The following is a 21,004-nucleotide window of genomic DNA, read 5'->3' as shown; positions in this document are numbered from 1 at the left end:
TTTCAAATCGTGTGTTCAACCGGCAGTTCCCTGTTCCAATCAGCAGAGGAAAAATTAGTTTGCTGTTTCATGCTGCATAATGTGTGCTGAGATTATCTGTGCAATAGGCATTCCTCAGGATGAATAAATGCAACGCCTTTTGAAATGCATGCAGTACATGGTTTGCACTCAACAAAACGTTGCATTTTCTTTTCATGCCAAGCATTATGCATGAATTCATTGCAATGCCAACGCACGTTTTACCTGGCAAGACTGAAGTACAATCTGTGCTGAACAGTGTGAAACAGAAACAGATATTATGAGAAGCCATTGCCTCAACGGCATCTGTGTGAATTGCTCTGCATCGATAATTAACAGACCGTAAAGAGGTGAAACTGACGCTGTGAATGCAAAAAGGACAATCCAAAGTGTAATGTTGGAATTGATTTGGCAGATTTTGAGAAAGCTTTCAAATGTTTTGGCATAGTTGGTTCCATGGTGTAATGGTGAGCACTCTGGACTCTGAATCCAGCGATCCGAGTTCAAATCTCGGTGGAACCTGAATGTTTGTTGTCCCAGCTGCTGAAAATTTGGACCAAGCATGTAGAAGGCTGCTGTTTGGCAGTTTTGTTGCCTTTGTCATTGATGCTTGATCTGCAAGTCGAGTTTTCAAATCGTGTGTTCAACCGGCAGTTACCTGTTCCAATCAGCAGAGTAGAAATTAGTTTACTGTTTAATGCTGCCTTTGCCTGCACAATGTGTGCTGAGATTATCTGTGCAATATGCACTCCGCAGGATGAATAAACGCAATGCCTTTTGAAATGCATGGATTGCACTCAACAAAACGTTGCATTTTCTTTTCATGCCAAGCATTTTGCATGAATGCATTGCAATGCTAACACACGTTTTACCTGGCAAGACTGAAGTACAATCTGTGCTGAACAGTTTGAAACAGAAACAGCTATTTGAGAACCCATAGCCTCAACGGCGTCTGTGTGATTTGCTCTGCATCGATAATTAACAGACCGTAAATAGGTGAAACTGACGCTGTGAATGCAAAAATATCAATCCAAAGTGTAATGTTGGAGTTGATTTTGTAGATTTTGAGGAATGTTTCAAATGGGCGACAGTAGTTGATTCCATGGTGAAATGGTGAGCACTCTGGACTCTAAACTCTAGCAATCCTGGTTCAAATCTCAGGGGAGCCTGAATGCTTGTTGTCCCAGCTGCTGGAAATTCAGGTCAAACAAGTAAAAAACTGCAGGTTTGCAGTTTTGTTGCCTTTGACATTGATGCTTGATCTGCAAGTCGAGTTTTCAAATCGTGTGTTCAACCGGCAGTTCCCTGTTCCAATCAGCAGAGGAAAAATTAGTTTGCTGTTTCATGCTGCATAATGTGTGCTGAGATTATCTGTGCAATAGGCATTCCTCAGGATGAATAAATGCAACGCCTTTTGAAATGCATGCAGTACATGGTTTGCACTCAACAAAACGTTGCATTTTCTTTTCATGCCAAGCATTATGCATGAATTCATTGCAATGCCAATGCACGTTTTACCTGGCAAGACTGAAGTACAATCTGTGCTGAACAGTGTGAAACAGAAACAGATATTATGAGAAGCCATTGCCTCAACGGCATCTGTGTGAATTGCTCTGCATCGATAATTAACAGACCGTAAAGAGGTGAAACTGACGCTGTGAATGCAAAAAGGACAATCCAAAGTGTAATGTTGGAATTGATTTGGCAGATTTTGAGAAAGCTTTCAAATGTTTTGGCATAGTTGGTTCCATGGTGTAATGGTGAGCACTCTGGACTCTGAGTCCAGCGATCCGAGTTCAAATCTCGGTGGAACCTGAATGTTTGTTGTCCCAGCTGCTGAAAATTTGGACCAAGCATGTAGAAGGCTGCTGTTTGGCAGTTTTGTTGCCTTTGTCATTGATGCTTGATCTGCAAGTCGAGTTTTCAAATCCTGTGTTCAACCGGCAGTCAGCTGTTCCAATCAGCAGAGTCGAAATTAGTTTGCTGTTTAATGCTGCCTTTGCCTGCACAATGTGTGCTGAGATTATCTGTGCAATATGCACTCCGCAGCATGAATAAACGCAATGCCTTTTGAAATGCATGGATTGCACTCAACAAAACGTTGCATTTTCTTTTCATGCCAAGCATTTTGCATGAATGCATTGCAATGCCAACGCACGTTTTACCTGCCAAGACTGAAGTACAGTCTGTGCTGAACAGTGTGAAACAGAAACAGATATTATGAGAAGCCATTGCCTCAACGGCATCTGTGTGAATTGCTCTGCATCGATAATTAACAGACCGTAAAGAGGTGAAACTGACGCTGTGAATGCAAAAAGGACAATCCAAAGTGTAATGTTGGAATTGATTTGGCAGATTTTGAGAAAGCTTTCAAATGTTTTGGCATAGTTGGTTCCATGGTGTAATGGTGAGCACTCTGGACTCTGAATCCAGCGATCCGAGTTCAAATCTCGGTGAAACCTGAGTGTTTGTTGTCCCAGCTGCTGAAAATTTGGACCAAGCATGTAGAACGCTGCTGTTTGGCAGTTTTGTTGCCTTTGTCATTGATGCTTGATCTGCAAGTCGAGTTTTCAAATCGTGTGTTCAACCGGCAGTTAGCTGTTCCAATCAGCAGAGTAGAAATTAGTTTGCTGTTTAATGCTGCCTTTGCCTGCACAATGTGTGCTGAGATTATCTGTGCAATATGCACTCCGCAGCATGAATAAACGCAATGCCTTTTGAAATGCATGGATTGCACTCAACAAAACGTTGCATTTTCTTTTCATGCCAAGCATTTTGCATGAATGCATTGCAATGCTAACACACGTTTTACCTGGCAAGACTGAAGTACAATCTGTGCTGAACAGTTTGAAACAGAAACAGCTATTTGAGAACCCATAGCCTCAACGGCATCTGTGTGAATTGCTCTGCATCGATAATTAACAGACCGTAAATAGGTGAAACTGACGCTGTGAATGCAAAAATATCAATCCAAAGTGTAATGTTGGAGTTGATTTTGTAGATTTTGAGGAATGTTTCAAATGGGCGACCGTAGTTGATTGCATGGTGAAATGGTGAGCACTCTGGACTCTAAACTCTAGCAATCCTGGTTCAAATCTCAGGGGAGCCTGAATGCTTGTTGTCCCAGCTGCTGGAAATTCAGGTCAAACAAGTAAAAAACTGCAGGTTTGCAGTTTTGTTGCCTTTGACATTGATGCTTGATCTGCAAGTCGAGTTTTCAAATCGTGTGTTCAACCGGCAGTTCCCTGTTCCAATCAGCAGAGGAAAAATTAGTTTGCTGTTTCATGCTGCATAATGTGTGCTGAGATTATCTGTGCAATAGGCATTCCTCAGGATGAATAAATGCAACGCCTTTTGAAATGCATGCAGTACATGGTTTGCACTCAACAAAACGTTGCATTTTCTTTTCATGCCAAGCATTATGCATGAATGCATTGCAATGCCAACGCACGTTTTACCTGCCAAGACTGAAGTACAATCTGTGCTGAACAGTGTGAAACAGAAACAGATATTATGAGAAGCCATTGCCTCAACGGCATCTGTGTGAATTGCTCTGCATCGATAATTAACAGACCGCAAATCGGTGAAACTGACGCTGTGAATGCAAAAAGGACAATCCAAAGTGTAATGTTGGAATTGATTTGGCAGATTTTGAGAAAGCTTTCAAATGTTTTGGCCTAGTTGGTTCCATGGTGTAATGGTGAGCACTCTGGACTCTGAATCCAGCGATCCGAGTTCAAATCTCGGTGGAACCTGAATGTTTGTTGTCCCAGCTGCTGAAAATTTGGACCAAGCATGTAGAAGGCTGCTGTTTGGCAGTTTTGTTGCCTTTGTCATTGATGCTTGATCTGCAAATCGAGTTTTCAAATCGTGTGTTCAACCGGCAGTTACCTGTTCCAATCAGCAGAGGAAAAATTAGTTTGCTGTTTCATGCTGCATAATGTGTGCTGAGATTATCTGTGCAATAGGCATTCCTCAGGATGAATAAATGCAACGCCTTTTGAAATGCATGCAGTACATGGTTTGCACTCAACAAAACGTTGCATTTTCTTTTCATGCCAAGCATTATGCATGAATGCATTGCAATGCCAACGCACGTTTTACCTGCCAAGACTGAAGTACAATCTGTGCTGAACAGTGTGAAACAGAAACAGATATTATGAGAAGCCATTGCCTCAACGGCATCTGTGTGAATTGCTCTGCATCGATAATTAACAGACCGCAAATCGGTGAAACTGACGCTGTGAATGCAAAAAGGACAATCCAAAGTGTAATGTTGGAATTGATTTGGCAGATTTTGAGAAAGCTTTCAAATGTTTTGGCATAGTTGGTTCCATGGTGTAATGGTGAGCATTCTGGACTCTGAATCTAGTGATCCGAGTTCAAATCTCGGTGGAACCTGAATGTTTGTTGTCCCAGCTGCTGAAAATTTGGACCAAGCATGTAGAAGGCTGCTGTTTGGCAGTTTTGTTGCCTTTGTCATTGATGCTTGATCTGCAAGTCGAGTTTTCAAATCGTGTGTTCAACCGGCAGTTACCTGTTCCAATCAGCAGAGTAGAAATTAGTTTACTGTTTAATGCTGCCTTTGCCTGCACAATGTGTGCTGAGATTATCTGTGCAATATGCACTCCGCAGCATGAATAAACGCAATGCCTTTTGAAATGCATGGATTGCACTCAACAAAACGTTGCATTTTCTTTTCATGCCAAGCATTTTGCATGAATGCATTGCAATGCTAACACACGTTTTACCTGGCAAGACTGAAGTACAATCTGTGCTGAACAGTTTGAAACAGAAACAGCTATTTGAGAACCCATAGCCTCAACGGCATCTGTGTGAATTGCTCTGCATCGATAATTAACAGACCGTAAATAGGTGAAACTGACGCTGTGAATGCAAAAATATCAATCCAAAGTGTAATGTTGGAGTTGATTTTGTAGATTTTGAGGAATGTTTCAAATGGGCGACCGTAGTTGATTGCATGGTGAAATGGTGAGCACTCTGGACTCTAAACTCTAGCAATCCTGGTTCAAATCTCAGGGGAGCCTGAATGCTTGTTGTCCCAGCTGCTGGAAATTCAGGTCAAACAAGTAAAAAACTGCAGGTTTGCAGTTTTGTTGCCTTTGACATTGATGCTTGATCTGCAAGTCGAGTTTTCAAATCGTGTGTTCAACCGGCAGTTCCCTGTTCCAATCAGCAGAGGAAAAATTAGTTTGCTGTTTCATGCTGCATAATGTGTGCTGAGATTATCTGTGCAATAGGCATTCCTCAGGATGAATAAATGCAACGCCTTTTGAAATGCATGCAGTACATGGTTTGCACTCAACAAAACGTTGCATTTTCTTTTCATGCCAAGCATTATGCATGAATGCATTGCAATGCCAATGCACGTTTTACCTGCCAAGACTGAAGTACAATCTGTGCTGAACAGTGTGAAACAGAAACAGATATTATGAGAAGCCATTGCCTCAACGGCATCTGTGTGAATTGCTCTGCATCGATAATTAACAGACCGCAAATCGGTGAAACTGACGCTGTGAATGCAAAAAGGACAATCCAAAGTGTAATGTTGGAATTGATTTGGCAGATTTTGAGAAAGCTTTCAAATGTTTTGGCATAGTTGGTTCCATGGTGTAATGGTGAGCACTCTGGACTCTGAATCCAGCGATCCGAGTTCAAATCTCGGTGAAACCTGAATGTTTGTTGTCCCAGCTGCTGAAAATTTGGACCAAGCATGTAGAAGGCTGCTGTTTGGCAGTTTTGTTGCCTTTGTCATTGATGCTTGATCTGCAAGTCGAGTTTTCAAATCGTGTGTTCAACCGGCAGTTACCTGTTCCAATCAGCAGAGTAGAAATTAGTTTACTGTTTAATGCTGCCTTTGCCTGCACAATGTGTGCTGAGATTATCTGTGCAATATGCACTCCGCAGGATGAATAAACGCAATGCCTTTTGAAATGCATGGATTGCACTCAACAAAACGTTGCATTTTCTTTTCATGCCAAGCATTTTGCATGAATGCATTGCAATGCTAACACACGTTTTACCTGGCAAGACTGAAGTACAATCTGTGCTGAACAGTTTGAAACAGAAACAGCTATTTGAGAACCCATAGCCTCAACGGCGTCTGTGTGATTTGCTCTGCATCGATAATTAACAGACCGTAAATAGGTGAAACTGACGCTGTGAATGCAAAAATATCAATCCAAAGTGTAATGTTGGAGTTGATTTTGTAGATTTTGAGGAATGTTTCAAATGGGCGACAGTAGTTGATTCCATGGTGAAATGGTGAGCACTCTGGACTCTAAACTCTAGCAATCCTGGTTCAAATCTCAGGGGAGCCTGAATGCTTGTTGTCCCAGCTGCTGGAAATTCAGGTCAAACAAGTAAAAAACTGCAGGTTTGCAGTTTTGTTGCCTTTGACATTGATGCTTGATCTGCAAGTCGAGTTTTCAAATCGTGTGTTCAACCGGCAGTTCCCTGTTCCAATCAGCAGAGGAAAAATTAGTTTGCTGTTTCATGCTGCATAATGTGTGCTGAGATTATCTGTGCAATAGGCATTCCTCAGGATGAATAAATGCAACGCCTTTTGAAATGCATGCAGTACATGGTTTGCACTCAACAAAACGTTGCATTTTCTTTTCATGCCAAGCATTATGCATGAATTCATTGCAATGCCAACGCACGTTTTACCTGGCAAGACTGAAGTACAATCTGTGCTGAACAGTGTGAAACAGAAACAGATATTATGAGAAGCCATTGCCTCAACGGCATCTGTGTGAATTGCTCTGCATCGATAATTAACAGACCGTAAAGAGGTGAAACTGACGCTGTGAATGCAAAAAGGACAATCCAAAGTGTAATGTTGGAATTGATTTGGCAGATTTTGAGAAAGCTTTCAAATGTTTTGGCATAGTTGGTTCCATGGTGTAATGGTGAGCACTCTGGACTCTGAATCCAGCGATCCGAGTTCAAATCTCGGTGGAACCTGAATGTTTGTTGTCCCAGCTGCTGAAAATTTGGACCAAGCATGTAGAAGGCTGCTGTTTGGCAGTTTTGTTGCCTTTGTCATTGATGCTTGATCTGCAAGTCGAGTTTTCAAATCGTGTGTTCAACCGGCAGTTACCTGTTCCAATCAGCAGAGTAGAAATTAGTTTACTGTTTAATGCTGCCTTTGCCTGCACAATGTGTGCTGAGATTATCTGTGCAATATGCACTCCGCAGGATGAATAAACGCAATGCCTTTTGAAATGCATGGATTGCACTCAACAAAACGTTGCATTTTCTTTTCATGCCAAGCATTTTGCATGAATGCATTGCAATGCTAACACACGTTTTACCTGGCAAGACTGAAGTACAATCTGTGCTGAACAGTTTGAAACAGAAACAGCTATTTGAGAACCCATAGCCTCAACGGCGTCTGTGTGATTTGCTCTGCATCGATAATTAACAGACCGTAAATAGGTGAAACTGACGCTGTGAATGCAAAAATATCAATCCAAAGTGTAATGTTGGAGTTGATTTTGTAGATTTTGAGGAATGTTTCAAATGGGCGACAGTAGTTGATTCCATGGTGAAATGGTGAGCACTCTGGACTCTAAACTCTAGCAATCCTGGTTCAAATCTCAGGGGAGCCTGAATGCTTGTTGTCCCAGCTGCTGGAAATTCAGGTCAAACAAGTAAAAAACTGCAGGTTTGCAGTTTTGTTGCCTTTGACATTGATGCTTGATCTGCAAGTCGAGTTTTCAAATCGTGTGTTCAACCGGCAGTTCCCTGTTCCAATCAGCAGAGGAAAAATTAGTTTGCTGTTTCATGCTGCATAATGTGTGCTGAGATTATCTGTGCAATAGGCATTCCTCAGGATGAATAAATGCAACGCCTTTTGAAATGCATGCAGTACATGGTTTGCACTCAACAAAACGTTGCATTTTCTTTTCATGCCAAGCATTATGCATGAATTCATTGCAATGCCAACGCACGTTTTACCTGGCAAGACTGAAGTACAATCTGTGCTGAACAGTGTGAAACAGAAACAGATATTATGAGAAGCCATTGCCTCAACGGCATCTGTGTGAATTGCTCTGCATCGATAATTAACAGACCGTAAAGAGGTGAAACTGACGCTGTGAATGCAAAAAGGACAATCCAAAGTGTAATGTTGGAATTGATTTGGCAGATTTTGAGAAAGCTTTCAAATGTTTTGGCATAGTTGGTTCCATGGTGTAATGGTGAGCACTCTGGACTCTGAGTCCAGCGATCTGAGTTCAAATCTCGGTGGAACCTGAATGTTTGTTGTCCCAGCTGCTGAAAATTTGGACCAAGCATGTAGAAGGCTGCTGTTTGGCAGTTTTGTTGCCTTTGTCATTGATGCTTGATCTGCAAGTCGAGTTTTCAAATCCTGTGTTCAACCGGCAGTCAGCTGTTCCAATCAGCAGAGTAGAAATTAGTTTGCTGTTTAATGCTGCCTTTGCCTGCACAATGTGTGCTGAGATTATCTGTGCAATATGCACTCCGCAGCATGAATAAACGCAATGCCTTTTGAAATGCATGGATTGCACTCAACAAAACGTTGCATTTTCTTTTCATGCCAAGCATTTTGCATGAATGCATTGCAATGCCAACGCACGTTTTACCTGCCAAGACTGAAGTACAATCTGTGCTGAACAGTGTGAAACAGAAACAGATATTATGAGAAGCCATTGCCTCAACGGCATCTGTGTGAATTGCTCTGCATCGATAATTAACAGACCGTAAAGAGGTGAAACTGACGCTGTGAATGCAAAAAGGACAATCCAAAGTGTAATGTTGGAATTGATTTGGCAGATTTTGAGAAAGCTTTCAAATGTTTTGGCATAGTTGGTTCCATGGTGTAATGGTGAGCACTCTGGACTCTGAATCCAACGATCCGAGTTCAAATCTCGGTGAAACCTGAATGTTTGTTGTCCCAGCTGCTGAAAATTTGGACCAAGCATGTAGAAGGCTGCTGTTTGGCAGTTTTGTTGCCTTTGTCATTGATGCTTGATCTGCAAGTCGAGTTTTCAAATCGTGTGTTCAACCGGCAGTTAGCTGTTCCAATCAGCAGAGTAGAAATTAGTTTGCTGTTTAATGCTGCCTTTGCCTGCACAATGTGTGCTGAGATTATCTGTGCAATATGCACTCCGCAGCATGAATAAACGCAATGCCTTTTGAAATGCATGGATTGCACTCAACAAAACGTTGCATTTTCTTTTCATGCCAAGCATTTTGCATGAATGCATTGCAATGCTAACACACGTTTTACCTGGCAAGACTGAAGTACAATCTGTGCTGAACAGTTTGAAACAGAAACAGCTATTTGAGAACCCATAGCCTCAACAGCATCTGTGTGAATTGTTCTGCATCGATAATTAACAGACCGTAAATAGGTGAAACTGACGCTGTGAATGCAAAAATATCAATCCAAAGTGTAATGTTGGAGTTGATTTTGTAGATTTTGAGGAATGTTTCAAATGGGCGACCGTAGTTGATTGCATGGTGAAATGGTGAGCACTCTGGACTCTAAACTCTAGCAATCCTGGTTCAAATCTCAGGGGAGCCTGAATGCTTGTTGTCCCAGCTGCTGGAAATTCAGGTCAAACAAGTAAAAAACTGCAGGTTTGCAGTTTTGTTGCCTTTGACATTGATGCTTGATCTGCAAGTCGAGTTTTCAAATCGTGTGTTCAACCGGCAGTTCCCTGTTCCAATCAGCAGAGGAAAAATTAGTTTGCTGTTTCATGCTGCATAATGTGTGCTGAGATTATCTGTGCAATAGGCATTCCTCAGGATGAATAAATGCAACGCCTTTTGAAATGCATGCAGTACATGGTTTGCACTCAACAAAACGTTGCATTTTCTTTTCATGCCAAGCATTATGCATGAATGCATTGCAATGCCAACGCACGTTTTACCTGCCAAGACTGAAGTACAATCTGTGCTGAACAGTGTGAAACAGAAACAGATATTATGAGAAGCCATTGCCTCAACGGCATCTGTGTGAATTGCTCTGCATCGATAATTAACAGACCGCAAATCGGTGAAACTGACGCTGTGAATGCAAAAAGGACAATCCAAAGTGTAATGTTGGAATTGATTTGGCAGATTTTGAGAAAGCTTTCAAATGTTTTGGCCTAGTTGGTTCCATGGTGTAATGGTGAGCACTCTGGACTCTGAATCCAGCGATCCGAGTTCAAATCTCGGTGGAACCTGAATGTTTGTTGTCCCAGCTGCTGAAAATTTGGACCAAGCATGTAGAAGGCTGCTGTTTGGCAGTTTTGTTGCCTTTGTCATTGATGCTTGATCTGCAAGTCGAGTTTTCAAATCGTGTGTTCAACCGGCAGTTACCTGTTCCAATCAGCAGAGGAAAAATTAGTTTGCTGTTTCATGCTGCATAATGTGTGCTGAGATTATCTGTGCAATAGGCATTCCTCAGGATGAATAAATGCAACGCCTTTTGAAATGCATGCAGTACATGGTTTGCACTCAACAAAACGTTGCATTTTCTTTTCATGCCAAGCATTATGCATGAATGCATTGCAATGCCAACGCACGTTTTACCTGCCAAGACTGAAGTACAATCTGTGCTGAACAGTGTGAAACAGAAACAGATATTATGAGAAGCCATTGCCTCAACGGCATCTGTGTGAATTGCTCTGCATCGATAATTAACAGACCGTAAAGAGGTGAAACTGACGCTGTGAATGCAAAAAGGACAATCCAAAGTGTAATGTTGGAATTGATTTGGCAGATTTTGAGAAAGCTTTCAAATGTTTTGGCATAGTTGGTTCCATGGTGTAATGGTGAGCACTCTGGACTCTGAATCCAACGATCCGAGTTCAAATCTCGGTGAAACCTGAATGTTTGTTGTCCCAGCTGCTGAAAATTTGGACCAAGCATGTAGAAGGCTGCTGTTTGGCAGTTTTGTTGCCTTTGTCATTGATGCTTGATCTGCAAGTCGAGTTTTCAAATCCTGTGTTCAACCGGCAGTCAGCTGTTCCAATCAGCAGAGTAGAAATTAGTTTGCTGTTTAATGCTGCCTTTGCCTGCACAATGTGTGCTGAGATTATCTGTGCAATATGCACTCCGCAGCATGAATAAACGCAATGCCTTTTGAAATGCATGGATTGCACTCAACAAAACGTTGCATTTTCTTTTCATGCCAAGCATTTTGCATGAATGCATTGCAATGCCAACGCACGTTTTACCTGCCAAGACTGAAGTACAATCTGTGCTGAACAGTGTGAAACAGAAACAGATATTATGAGAAGCCATTGCCTCAACGGCATCTGTGTGAATTGCTCTGCATCGATAATTAACAGACCGTAAAGAGGTGAAACTGACGCTGTGAATGCAAAAAGGACAATCCAAAGTGTAATGTTGGAATTGATTTGGCAGATTTTGAGAAAGCTTTCAAATGTTTTGGCATAGTTGGTTCCATGGTGTAATGGTGAGCACTCTGGACTCTGAATCCAACGATCCGAGTTCAAATCTCGGTGAAACCTGAATGTTTGTTGTCCCAGCTGCTGAAAATTTGGACCAAGCATGTAGAAGGCTGCTGTTTGGCAGTTTTGTTGCCTTTGTCATTGATGCTTGATCTGCAAGTCGAGTTTTCAAATCGTGTGTTCAACCGGCAGTTAGCTGTTCCAATCAGCAGAGTAGAAATTAGTTTGCTGTTTAATGCTGCCTTTGCCTGCACAATGTGTGCTGAGATTATCTGTGCAATATGCACTCCGCAGCATGAATAAACGCAATGCCTTTTGAAATGCATGGATTGCACTCAACAAAACGTTGCATTTTCTTTTCATGCCAAGCATTTTGCATGAATGCATTGCAATGCTAACACACGTTTTACCTGGCAAGACTGAAGTACAATCTGTGCTGAACAGTTTGAAACAGAAACAGCTATTTGAGAACCCATAGCCTCAACGGCATCTGTGTGAATTGCTCTGCATCGATAATTAACAGACCGTAAATAGGTGAAACTGACGCTGTGAATGCAAAAATATCAATCCAAAGTGTAATGTTGGAGTTGATTTTGTAGATTTTGAGGAATGTTTCAAATGGGCGACCGTAGTTGATTGCATGGTGAAATGGTGAGCACTCTGGACTCTAAACTCTAGCAATCCTGGTTCAAATCTCGGTGGAACCTGAATGTTTGTTGTCCCAGCTGCTGAAAATTTGGACCAAGCATGTAGAAGGCTGCTGTTTGGCAGTTTTGTTGCCTTTGTCATTGATGCTTGATCTGCAAGTCGAGTTTTCAAATCGTGTGTTCAACCGGCAGTTACCTGTTCCAATCAGCAGAGGAAAAATTAGTTTGCTGTTTCATGCTGCATAATGTGTGCTGAGATTATCTGTGCAATAGGCATTCCTCAGGATGAATAAATGCAACGCCTTTTGAAATGCATGCAGTACATGGTTTGCACTCAACAAAACGTTGCATTTTCTTTTCATGCCAAGCATTATGCATGAATGCATTGCAATGCCAACGCACGTTTTACCTGCCAAGACTGAAGTACAATCTGTGCTGAACAGTGTGAAACAGAAACAGATATTATGAGAAGCCATTGCCTCAACGGCATCTGTGTGAATTGCTCTGCATCGATAATTAACAGACCGCAAATCGGTGAAACTGACGCTGTGAATGCAAAAAGGACAATCCAAAGTGTAATGTTGGAATTGATTTGGCAGATTTTGAGAAAGCTTTCAAATGTTTTGGCATAGTTGGTTCCATGGTGTAATGGTGAGCATTCTGGACTCTGAATCTAGTGATCCGAGTTCAAATCTCGGTGGAACCTGAATGTTTGTTGTCCCAGCTGCTGAAAATTTGGACCAAGCATGTAGAAGGCTGCTGTTTGGCAGTTTTGTTGCCTTTGTCATTGATGCTTGATCTGCAAGTCGAGTTTTCAAATCGTGTGTTCAACCGGCAGTTACCTGTTCCAATCAGCAGAGTAGAAATTAGTTTACTGTTTAATGCTGCCTTTGCCTGCACAATGTGTGCTGAGATTATCTGTGCAATATGCACTCCGCAGGATGAATAAACGCAATGCCTTTTGAAATGCATGGATTGCACTCAACAAAACGTTGCATTTTCTTTTCATGCCAAGCATTTTGCATGAATGCATTGCAATGCTAACACACGTTTTACCTGGCAAGACTGAAGTACAATCTGTGCTGAACAGTTTGAAACAGAAACAGCTATTTGAGAACCCATAGCCTCAACGGCATCTGTGTGATTTGCTCTGCATCGATAATTAACAGACCGTAAATAGGTGAAACTGACGCTGTGAATGCAAAAATATCAATCCAAAGTGTAATGTTGGAGTTGATTTTGTAGATTTTGAGGAATGTTTCAAATGGGCGACAGTAGTTGATTCCATGGTGAAATGGTGAGCACTCTGGACTCTAAATTCTAGCAATCCTGGTTCAAATCTCAGGGGAGCCTGAATGCTTTTTGTCCCAGCTGCTGGAAATTCAGGTCAAACAAGTAAAAAACTGCAGGTTTGCAGTTTTGTTGCCTTTGACATTGATGCTTGATCTGCAAGTCGAGTTTTCAAATCGTGTGTTCAACCGGCAGTTCCCTGTTCCAATCAGCAGAGGAAAAATTAGTTTGCTGTTTCATGCTGCATAATGTGTGCTGAGATTATCTGTGCAATAGGCATTCCTCAGGATGAATAAATGCAACGCCTTTTGAAATGCATGCAGTACATGGTTTGCACTCAACAAAACGTTGCATTTTCTTTTCATGCCAAGCATTATGCATGAATGCATTGCAATGCCAACGCACGTTTTACCTGCCAAGACTGAAGTACAATCTGTGCTGAACAGTGTGAAACAGAAACAGATATTATGAGAAGCCATTGCCTCAACGGCATCTGTGTGAATTGCTCTGCATCGATAATTAACAGACCGCAAATCGGTGAAACTGATGCTGTGAATGCAAAAAGGACAATCCAAAGTGTAATGTTGGAATTGATTTGGCAGATTTTGAGAAAGCTTTCAAATGTTTTGGCATAGTTGGTTCCATGGTGTAATGGTGAGCACTCTGGACTCTGAATCCAGCGATCCGAGTTCAAATCTCGGTGGAACCTGAATGTTTGTTGTCCCAGCTGCTGAAAATTTGGACCAAGCATGTAGAAGGCTGCTGTTTGGCAGTTTTGTTGCCTTTGTCATTGATGCTTGATCTGCAAGTCGAGTTTTCAAATCGTGTGTTCAACCGGCAGTTACCTGTTCCAATCAGCAGAGTAGAAATTAGTTTACTGTTTAATGCTGCCTTTGCCTGCACAATGTGTGCTGAGATTATCTGTGCAATATGCACTCCGCAGGATGAATAAACGCAATGCCTTTTGAAATGCATGGATTGCACTCAACAAAACGTTGCATTTTCTTTTCATGCCAAGCATTTTGCATGAATGCATTGCAATGCTAACACACGTTTTACCTGGCAAGACTGAAGTACAATCTGTGCTGAACAGTTTGAAACAGAAACAGCTATTTGAGAACCCATAGCCTCAACGGCGTCTGTGTGATTTGCTCTGCATCGATAATTAACAGACCGTAAATAGGTGAAACTGACGCTGTGAATGCAAAAATATCAATCCAAAGTGTAATGTTGGAGTTGATTTTGTAGATTTTGAGGAATGTTTCAAATGGGCGACAGTAGTTGATTCCATGGTGAAATGGTGAGCACTCTGGACTCTAAACTCTAGCAATCCTGGTTCAAATCTCAGGGGAGCCTGAATGCTTGTTGTCCCAGCTGCTGGAAATTCAGGTCAAACAAGTAAAAAACTGCAGGTTTGCAGTTTTGTTGCCTTTGACATTGATGCTTGATCTGCAAGTCGAGTTTTCAAATCGTGTGTTCAACCGGCAGTTCCCTGTTCCAATCAGCAGAGGAAAAATTAGTTTGCTGTTTCATGCTGCATAATGTGTGCTGAGATTATCTGTGCAATAGGCATTCCTCAGGATGAATAAATGCAACGCCTTTTGAAATGCATGCAGTACATGGTTTGCACTCAACAAAACGTTGCATTTTCTTTTCATGCCAAGCATTATGCATGAATTCATTGCAATGCCAATGCACGTTTTACCTGGCAAGACTGAAGTACAATCTGTGCTGAACAGTGTGAAACAGAAACAGATATTATGAGAAGCCATTGCCTCAACGGCATCTGTGTGAATTGCTCTGCATCGATAATTAACAGACCGTAAAGAGGTGAAACTGACGCTGTGAATGCAAAAAGGACAATCCAAAGTGTAATGTTGGAATTGATTTGGCAGATTTTGAGAAAGCTTTCAAATGTTTTGGCATAGTTGGTTCCATGGTGTAATGGTGAGCACTCTGGACTCTGAGTCCAGCGATCCGAGTTCAAATCTCGGTGGAACCTGAATGTTTGTTGTCCCAGCTGCTGAAAATTTGGACCAAGCATGTAGAAGGCTGCTGTTTGGCAGTTTTGTTGCCTTTGTCATTGATGCTTGATCTGCAAGTCGAGTTTTCAAATCCTGTGTTCAACCGGCAGTCAGCTGTTCCAATCAGCAGAGTCGAAATTAGTTTGCTGTTTAATGCTGCCTTTGCCTGCACAATGTGTGCTGAGATTATCTGTGCAATATGCACTCCGCAGCATGAATAAACGCAATGCCTTTTGAAATGCATGGATTGCACTCAACAAAACGTTGCATTTTCTTTTCATGCCAAGCATTTTGCATGAATGCATTGCAATGCCAACGCACGTTTTACCTGCCAAGACTGAAGTACAGTCTGTGCTGAACAGTGTGAAACAGAAACAGATATTATGAGAAGCCATTGCCTCAACGGCATCTGTGTGAATTGCTCTGCATCGATAATTAACAGACCGTAAAGAGGTGAAACTGACGCTGTGAATGCAAAAAGGACAATCCAAAGTGTAATGTTGGAATTGATTTGGCAGATTTTGAGAAAGCTTTCAAATGTTTTGGCATAGTTGGTTCCATGGTGTAATGGTGAGCACTCTGGACTCTGAATCCAGCGATCCGAGTTCAAATCTCGGTGAAACCTGAGTGTTTGTTGTCCCAGCTGCTGAAAATTTGGACCAAGCATGTAGAACGCTGCTGTTTGGCAGTTTTGTTGCCTTTGTCATTGATGCTTGATCTGCAAGTCGAGTTTTCAAATCGTGTGTTCAACCGGCAGTTAGCTGTTCCAATCAGCAGAGTAGAAATTAGTTTGCTGTTTAATGCTGCCTTTGCCTGCACAATGTGTGCTGAGATTATCTGTGCAATATGCACTCCGCAGCATGAATAAACGCAATGCCTTTTGAAATGCATGGATTGCACTCAACAAAACGTTGCATTTTCTTTTCATGCCAAGCATTTTGCATGAATGCATTGCAATGCTAACACACGTTTTACCTGGCAAGACTGAAGTACAATCTGTGCTGAACAGTTTGAAACAGAAACAGCTATTTGAGAACCCATAGCCTCAACGGCATCTGTGTGAATTGCTCTGCATCGATAATTAACAGACCGTAAATAGGTGAAACTGACGCTGTGAATGCAAAAATATCAATCCAAAGTGTAATGTTGGAGTTGATTTTGTAGATTTTGAGGAATGTTTCAAATGGGCGACCGTAGTTGATTGCATGGTGAAATGGTGAGCACTCTGGACTCTAAACTCTAGCAATCCTGGTTCAAATCTCAGGGGAGCCTGAATGCTTGTTGTCCCAGCTGCTGGAAATTCAGGTCAAACAAGTAAAAAACTGCAGGTTTGCAGTTTTGTTGCCTTTGACATTGATGCTTGATCTGCAAGTCGAGTTTTCAAATCGTGTGTTCAACCGGCAGTTCCCTGTTCCAATCAGCAGAGGAAAAATTAGTTTGCTGTTTCATGCTGCATAATGTGTGCTGAGATTATCTGTGCAATAGGCATTCCTCAGGATGAATAAATGCAACGCCTTTTGAAATGCATGCAGTACATGGTTTGCACTCAACAAAACGTTGCATTTTCTTTTCATGCCAAGCATTATGCATGAATGCATTGCAATGCCAACGCACGTTTTACCTGCCAAGACTGAAGTACAATCTGTGCTGAACAGTGTGAAACAGAAACAGATATTATGAGAAGCCATTGCCTCAACGGCATCTGTGTGAATTGCTCTGCATCGATAATTAACAGACCGCAAATCGGTGAAACTGACGCTGTGAATGCAAAAAGGACAATCCAAAGTGTAATGTTGGAATTGATTTGGCAGATTTTGAGAAAGCTTTCAAATGTTTTGGCCTAGTTGGTTCCATGGTGTAATGGTGAGCACTCTGGACTCTGAATCCAGCGATCCGAGTTCAAATCTCGGTGGAACCTGAATGTTTGTTGTCCCAGCTGCTGAAAATTTGGACCAAGCATGTAGAAGGCTGCTGTTTGGCAGTTTTGTTGCCTTTGTCATTGATGCTTGATCTGCAAATCGAGTTTTCAAATCGTGTGTTCAACCGGCAGTTACCTGTTCCAATCAGCAGAGGAAAAATTAGTTTGCTGTTTCATGCTGCATAATGTGTGCTGAGATTATCTGTGCAATAGGCATTCCTCAGGATGAATAAATGCAACGCCTTTTGAAATGCATGCAGTACATGGTTTGCACTCAACAAAACGTTGCATTTTCTTTTCATGCCAAGCATTATGCATGAATGCATTGCAATGCCAACGCACGTTTTACCTGCCAAGACTGAAGTACAATCTGTGCTGAACAGTGTGAAACAGAAACAGATATTATGAGAAGCCATTGCCTCAACGGCATCTGTGTGAATTGCTCTGCATCGATAATTAACAGACCGCAAATCGGTGAAACTGACGCTGTGAATGCAAAAAGGACAATCCAAAGTGTAATGTTGGAATTGATTTGGCAGATTTTGAGAAAGCTTTCAAATGTTTTGGCATAGTTGGTTCCATGGTGTAATGGTGAGCATTCTGGACTCTGAATCTAGTGATCCGAGTTCAAATCTCGGTGGAACCTGAATGTTTGTTGTCCCAGCTGCTGAAAATTTGGACCAAGCATGTAGAAGGCTGCTGTTTGGCAGTTTTGTTGCCTTTGTCATTGATGCTTGATCTGCAAGTCGAGTTTTCAAATCGTGTGTTCAACCGGCAGTTACCTGTTCCAATCAGCAGAGTAGAAATTAGTTTACTGTTTAATGCTGCCTTTGCCTGCACAATGTGTGCTGAGATTATCTGTGCAATATGCACTCCGCAGCATGAATAAACGCAATGCCTTTTGAAATGCATGGATTGCACTCAACAAAACGTTGCATTTTCTTTTCATGCCAAGCATTTTGCATGAATGCATTGCAATGCTAACACACGTTTTACCTGGCAAGACTGAAGTACAATCTGTGCTGAACAGTTTGAAACAGAAACAGCTATTTGAGAACCCATAGCCTCAACGGCATCTGTGTGAATTGCTCTGCATCGATAATTAACAGACCGTAAATAGGTGAAACTGACGCTGTGAATGCAAAAATATCAATCCAAAGTGTAATGTTGGAGTTGATTTTGTAGATTTTGAGGAATGTTTCAAATGGGCGACCGTAGTTGATTGCATGGTGAAATGGTGAGCACTCTGGACTCTAAACTCTAGCAATCCTGGTTCAAATCTCAGGGGAGCCTGAATGCTTGTTGTCCCAGCTGCTGGAAATTCAGGTCAAACAAGTAAAAAACTGCAGGTTTGCAGTTTTGTTGCCTTTGACATTGATGCTTGATCTGCAAGTCGAGTTTTCAAATCGTGTGTTCAACCGGCAGTTCCCTGTTCCAATCAGCAGAGGAAAAATTAGTTTGCTGTTTCATGCTGCATAATGTGTGCTGAGATTATCTGTGCAATAGGCATTCCTCAGGATGAATAAATGCAACGCCTTTTGAAATGCATGCAGTACATGGTTTGCACTCAACAAAACGTTGCATTTTCTTTTCATGCCAAGCATTATGCATGAATGCATTGCAATGCCAATGCACGTTTTACCTGCCAAGACTGAAGTACAATCTGTGCTGAACAGTGTGAAACAGAAACAGATATTATGAGAAGCCATTGCCTCAACGGCATCTGTGTGAATTGCTCTGCATCGATAATTAACAGACCGCAAATCGGTGAAACTGACGCTGTGAATGCAAAAAGGACAATCCAAAGTGTAATGTTGGAATTGATTTGGCAGATTTTGAGAAAGCTTTCAAATGTTTTGGCATAGTTGGTTCCATGGTGTAATGGTGAGCACTCTGGACTCTGAATCCAGCGATCCGAGTTCAAATCTCGGTGAAACCTGAATGTTTGTTGTCCCAGCTGCTGAAAATTTGGACCAAGCATGTAGAAGGCTGCTGTTTGGCAGTTTTGTTGCCTTTGTCATTGATGCTTGATCTGCAAGTCGAGTTTTCAAATCGTGTGTTCAACCGGCAGTTACCTGTTCCAATCAGCAGAGTAGAAATTAGTTTACTGTTTAATGCTGCCTTTGCCTGCACAATGTGTGCTGAGATTATCTGTGCAATATGCACTCCGCAGGATGAATAAACGCAATGCCTTTTGAAATGCATGGATTGCACTCAACAAAACGTTGCATTTTCTTTTCATGCCAAGCATTTTGCATGAATGCATTGCAATGCTAACACACGTTTTACCTGGCAAGACTGAAGTACAATCTGTGCTGAACAGTTTGAAACAGAAACAGCTATTTGAGAACCCATAGCCTCAACGGCGTCTGTGTGATTTGCTCTGCATCGATAATTAACAGACCGTAAATAGGTGAAACTGACGCTGTGAATGCAAAAATATCAATCCAAAGTGTAATGTTGGAGTTGATTTTGTAGATTTTGAGGAATGTTTCAAATGGGCGACAGTAGTTGATTCCATGGTGAAATGGTGAGCACTCTGGACTCTAAACTCTAGCAATCCTGGTTCAAATCTCAGGGGAGCCTGAATGCTTGTTGTCCCAGCTGCTGGAAATTCAGGTCAAACAAGTAAAAAACTGCAGGTTTGCAGTTTTGTTGCCTTTGACATTGATGCTTGATCTGCAAGTCGAGTTTTCAAATCGTGTGTTCAACCGGCAGTTCCCTGTTCCAATCAGCAGAGGAAAAATTAGTTTGCTGTTTCATGCTGCATAATGTGTGCTGAGATTATCTGTGCAATAGGCATTCCTCAGGATGAATAAATGCAACGCCTTTTGAAATGCATGCAGTACATGGTTTGCACTCAACAAAACGTTGCATTTTCTTTTCATGCCAAGCATTATGCATGAATTCATTGCAATGCCAACGCACGTTTTACCTGGCAAGACTGAAGTACAATCTGTGCTGAACAGTGTGAAACAGAAACAGATATTATGAGAAGCCATTGCCTCAACGGCATCTGTGTGAATTGCTCTGCATCGATAATTAACAGACCGTAAAGAGGTGAAACTGACGCTGTGAATGCAAAAAGGACAATCCAAAGTGTAATGTTGGAATTGATTTGGCAGATTTTGAGAAAGCTTTCAAATGTTTTGGCATAGTTGGTTCCATGGTGTAATGGTGAGCACTCTGGACTCTGAATCCAGCGATCCGAGTTCAAATCTCGGTGGAACCTGAATGTTTGTTGTCCCAGCTGCTGAAAATTTGGACCAAGCATGTAGAAGGCTGCTGTTTGGCAGTTTTGTTGCCTTTGTCATTGATGCTTGATCTGCAAGTCGAGTTTTCAAATCGTGTGTTCAACCGGCAGTTACCTGTTCCAATCAGCAGAGTAGAAATTAGTTTACTGTTTAATGCTGCCTTTGCCTGCACAATGTGTGCTGAGATTATCTGTGCAATATGCACTCCGCAGGATGAATAAACGCAATGCCTTTTGAAATGCATGGATTGCACTCAACAAAACGTTGCATTTTCTTTTCATGCCAAGCATTTTGCATGAATGCATTGCAATGCTAACACACGTTTTACCTGGCAAGACTGAAGTACAATCTGTGCTGAACAGTTTGAAACAGAAACAGCTATTTGAGAACCCATAGCCTC

General features: G+C 41.7%; 20 non-coding genes across 20 annotated transcripts; all 20 read left to right on the top strand.

Moving 5' to 3' along the window:
* The first annotated feature begins 468 nt into the window (after positions 1-468).
* On the top strand, positions 469-540 carry trnaq-cug (transfer RNA glutamine (anticodon CUG)). The gene has a single exon. It is a non-coding gene; the product is annotated as a tRNA-Gln (tRNA).
* Positions 541-1,761: 1,221 nt separating this feature from the next.
* trnaq-cug (transfer RNA glutamine (anticodon CUG)) lies at positions 1,762-1,833 on the top strand. Its single transcript has one exon. It is a non-coding gene; the product is annotated as a tRNA-Gln (tRNA).
* A 575-nt stretch (positions 1,834-2,408) lies between these two features.
* On the top strand, positions 2,409-2,480 carry trnaq-cug (transfer RNA glutamine (anticodon CUG)). The gene has a single exon. It is a non-coding gene; the product is annotated as a tRNA-Gln (tRNA).
* A 1,221-nt stretch (positions 2,481-3,701) lies between these two features.
* trnaq-cug (transfer RNA glutamine (anticodon CUG)) lies at positions 3,702-3,773 on the top strand. Its single transcript has one exon. It is a non-coding gene; the product is annotated as a tRNA-Gln (tRNA).
* A 574-nt stretch (positions 3,774-4,347) lies between these two features.
* Positions 4,348-4,419, top strand: trnaq-cug (transfer RNA glutamine (anticodon CUG)). Its single transcript has one exon. It is a non-coding gene; the product is annotated as a tRNA-Gln (tRNA).
* Positions 4,420-5,640: 1,221 nt separating this feature from the next.
* Positions 5,641-5,712, top strand: trnaq-cug (transfer RNA glutamine (anticodon CUG)). The gene has a single exon. It is a non-coding gene; the product is annotated as a tRNA-Gln (tRNA).
* A 1,221-nt stretch (positions 5,713-6,933) lies between these two features.
* trnaq-cug (transfer RNA glutamine (anticodon CUG)) lies at positions 6,934-7,005 on the top strand. Its single transcript has one exon. It is a non-coding gene; the product is annotated as a tRNA-Gln (tRNA).
* Positions 7,006-8,226: 1,221 nt separating this feature from the next.
* trnaq-cug (transfer RNA glutamine (anticodon CUG)) lies at positions 8,227-8,298 on the top strand. The gene has a single exon. It is a non-coding gene; the product is annotated as a tRNA-Gln (tRNA).
* A 575-nt stretch (positions 8,299-8,873) lies between these two features.
* trnaq-cug (transfer RNA glutamine (anticodon CUG)) lies at positions 8,874-8,945 on the top strand. Its single transcript has one exon. It is a non-coding gene; the product is annotated as a tRNA-Gln (tRNA).
* A 1,221-nt stretch (positions 8,946-10,166) lies between these two features.
* trnaq-cug (transfer RNA glutamine (anticodon CUG)) lies at positions 10,167-10,238 on the top strand. The gene has a single exon. It is a non-coding gene; the product is annotated as a tRNA-Gln (tRNA).
* Positions 10,239-10,812: 574 nt separating this feature from the next.
* On the top strand, positions 10,813-10,884 carry trnaq-cug (transfer RNA glutamine (anticodon CUG)). The gene has a single exon. It is a non-coding gene; the product is annotated as a tRNA-Gln (tRNA).
* Positions 10,885-11,459: 575 nt separating this feature from the next.
* On the top strand, positions 11,460-11,531 carry trnaq-cug (transfer RNA glutamine (anticodon CUG)). The gene has a single exon. It is a non-coding gene; the product is annotated as a tRNA-Gln (tRNA).
* Positions 11,532-12,752: 1,221 nt separating this feature from the next.
* trnaq-cug (transfer RNA glutamine (anticodon CUG)) lies at positions 12,753-12,824 on the top strand. The gene has a single exon. It is a non-coding gene; the product is annotated as a tRNA-Gln (tRNA).
* A 1,221-nt stretch (positions 12,825-14,045) lies between these two features.
* Positions 14,046-14,117, top strand: trnaq-cug (transfer RNA glutamine (anticodon CUG)). Its single transcript has one exon. It is a non-coding gene; the product is annotated as a tRNA-Gln (tRNA).
* Positions 14,118-15,338: 1,221 nt separating this feature from the next.
* trnaq-cug (transfer RNA glutamine (anticodon CUG)) lies at positions 15,339-15,410 on the top strand. Its single transcript has one exon. It is a non-coding gene; the product is annotated as a tRNA-Gln (tRNA).
* A 575-nt stretch (positions 15,411-15,985) lies between these two features.
* Positions 15,986-16,057, top strand: trnaq-cug (transfer RNA glutamine (anticodon CUG)). Its single transcript has one exon. It is a non-coding gene; the product is annotated as a tRNA-Gln (tRNA).
* A 1,221-nt stretch (positions 16,058-17,278) lies between these two features.
* trnaq-cug (transfer RNA glutamine (anticodon CUG)) lies at positions 17,279-17,350 on the top strand. Its single transcript has one exon. It is a non-coding gene; the product is annotated as a tRNA-Gln (tRNA).
* A 574-nt stretch (positions 17,351-17,924) lies between these two features.
* trnaq-cug (transfer RNA glutamine (anticodon CUG)) lies at positions 17,925-17,996 on the top strand. Its single transcript has one exon. It is a non-coding gene; the product is annotated as a tRNA-Gln (tRNA).
* A 1,221-nt stretch (positions 17,997-19,217) lies between these two features.
* trnaq-cug (transfer RNA glutamine (anticodon CUG)) lies at positions 19,218-19,289 on the top strand. Its single transcript has one exon. It is a non-coding gene; the product is annotated as a tRNA-Gln (tRNA).
* Positions 19,290-20,510: 1,221 nt separating this feature from the next.
* On the top strand, positions 20,511-20,582 carry trnaq-cug (transfer RNA glutamine (anticodon CUG)). Its single transcript has one exon. It is a non-coding gene; the product is annotated as a tRNA-Gln (tRNA).
* The last annotated feature ends 422 nt before the right edge of the window (positions 20,583-21,004 follow it).

This window comes from Pristiophorus japonicus, unplaced genomic scaffold, assembly GCF_044704955.1.
Source record: "Pristiophorus japonicus isolate sPriJap1 unplaced genomic scaffold, sPriJap1.hap1 HAP1_SCAFFOLD_99, whole genome shotgun sequence".
Taxonomy (NCBI): domain Eukaryota; kingdom Metazoa; phylum Chordata; class Chondrichthyes; family Pristiophoridae; genus Pristiophorus; species Pristiophorus japonicus.
Note: the sequence above shows the minus strand (reverse complement) of the source record. Positions and strands in the feature narration are given on the sequence as shown.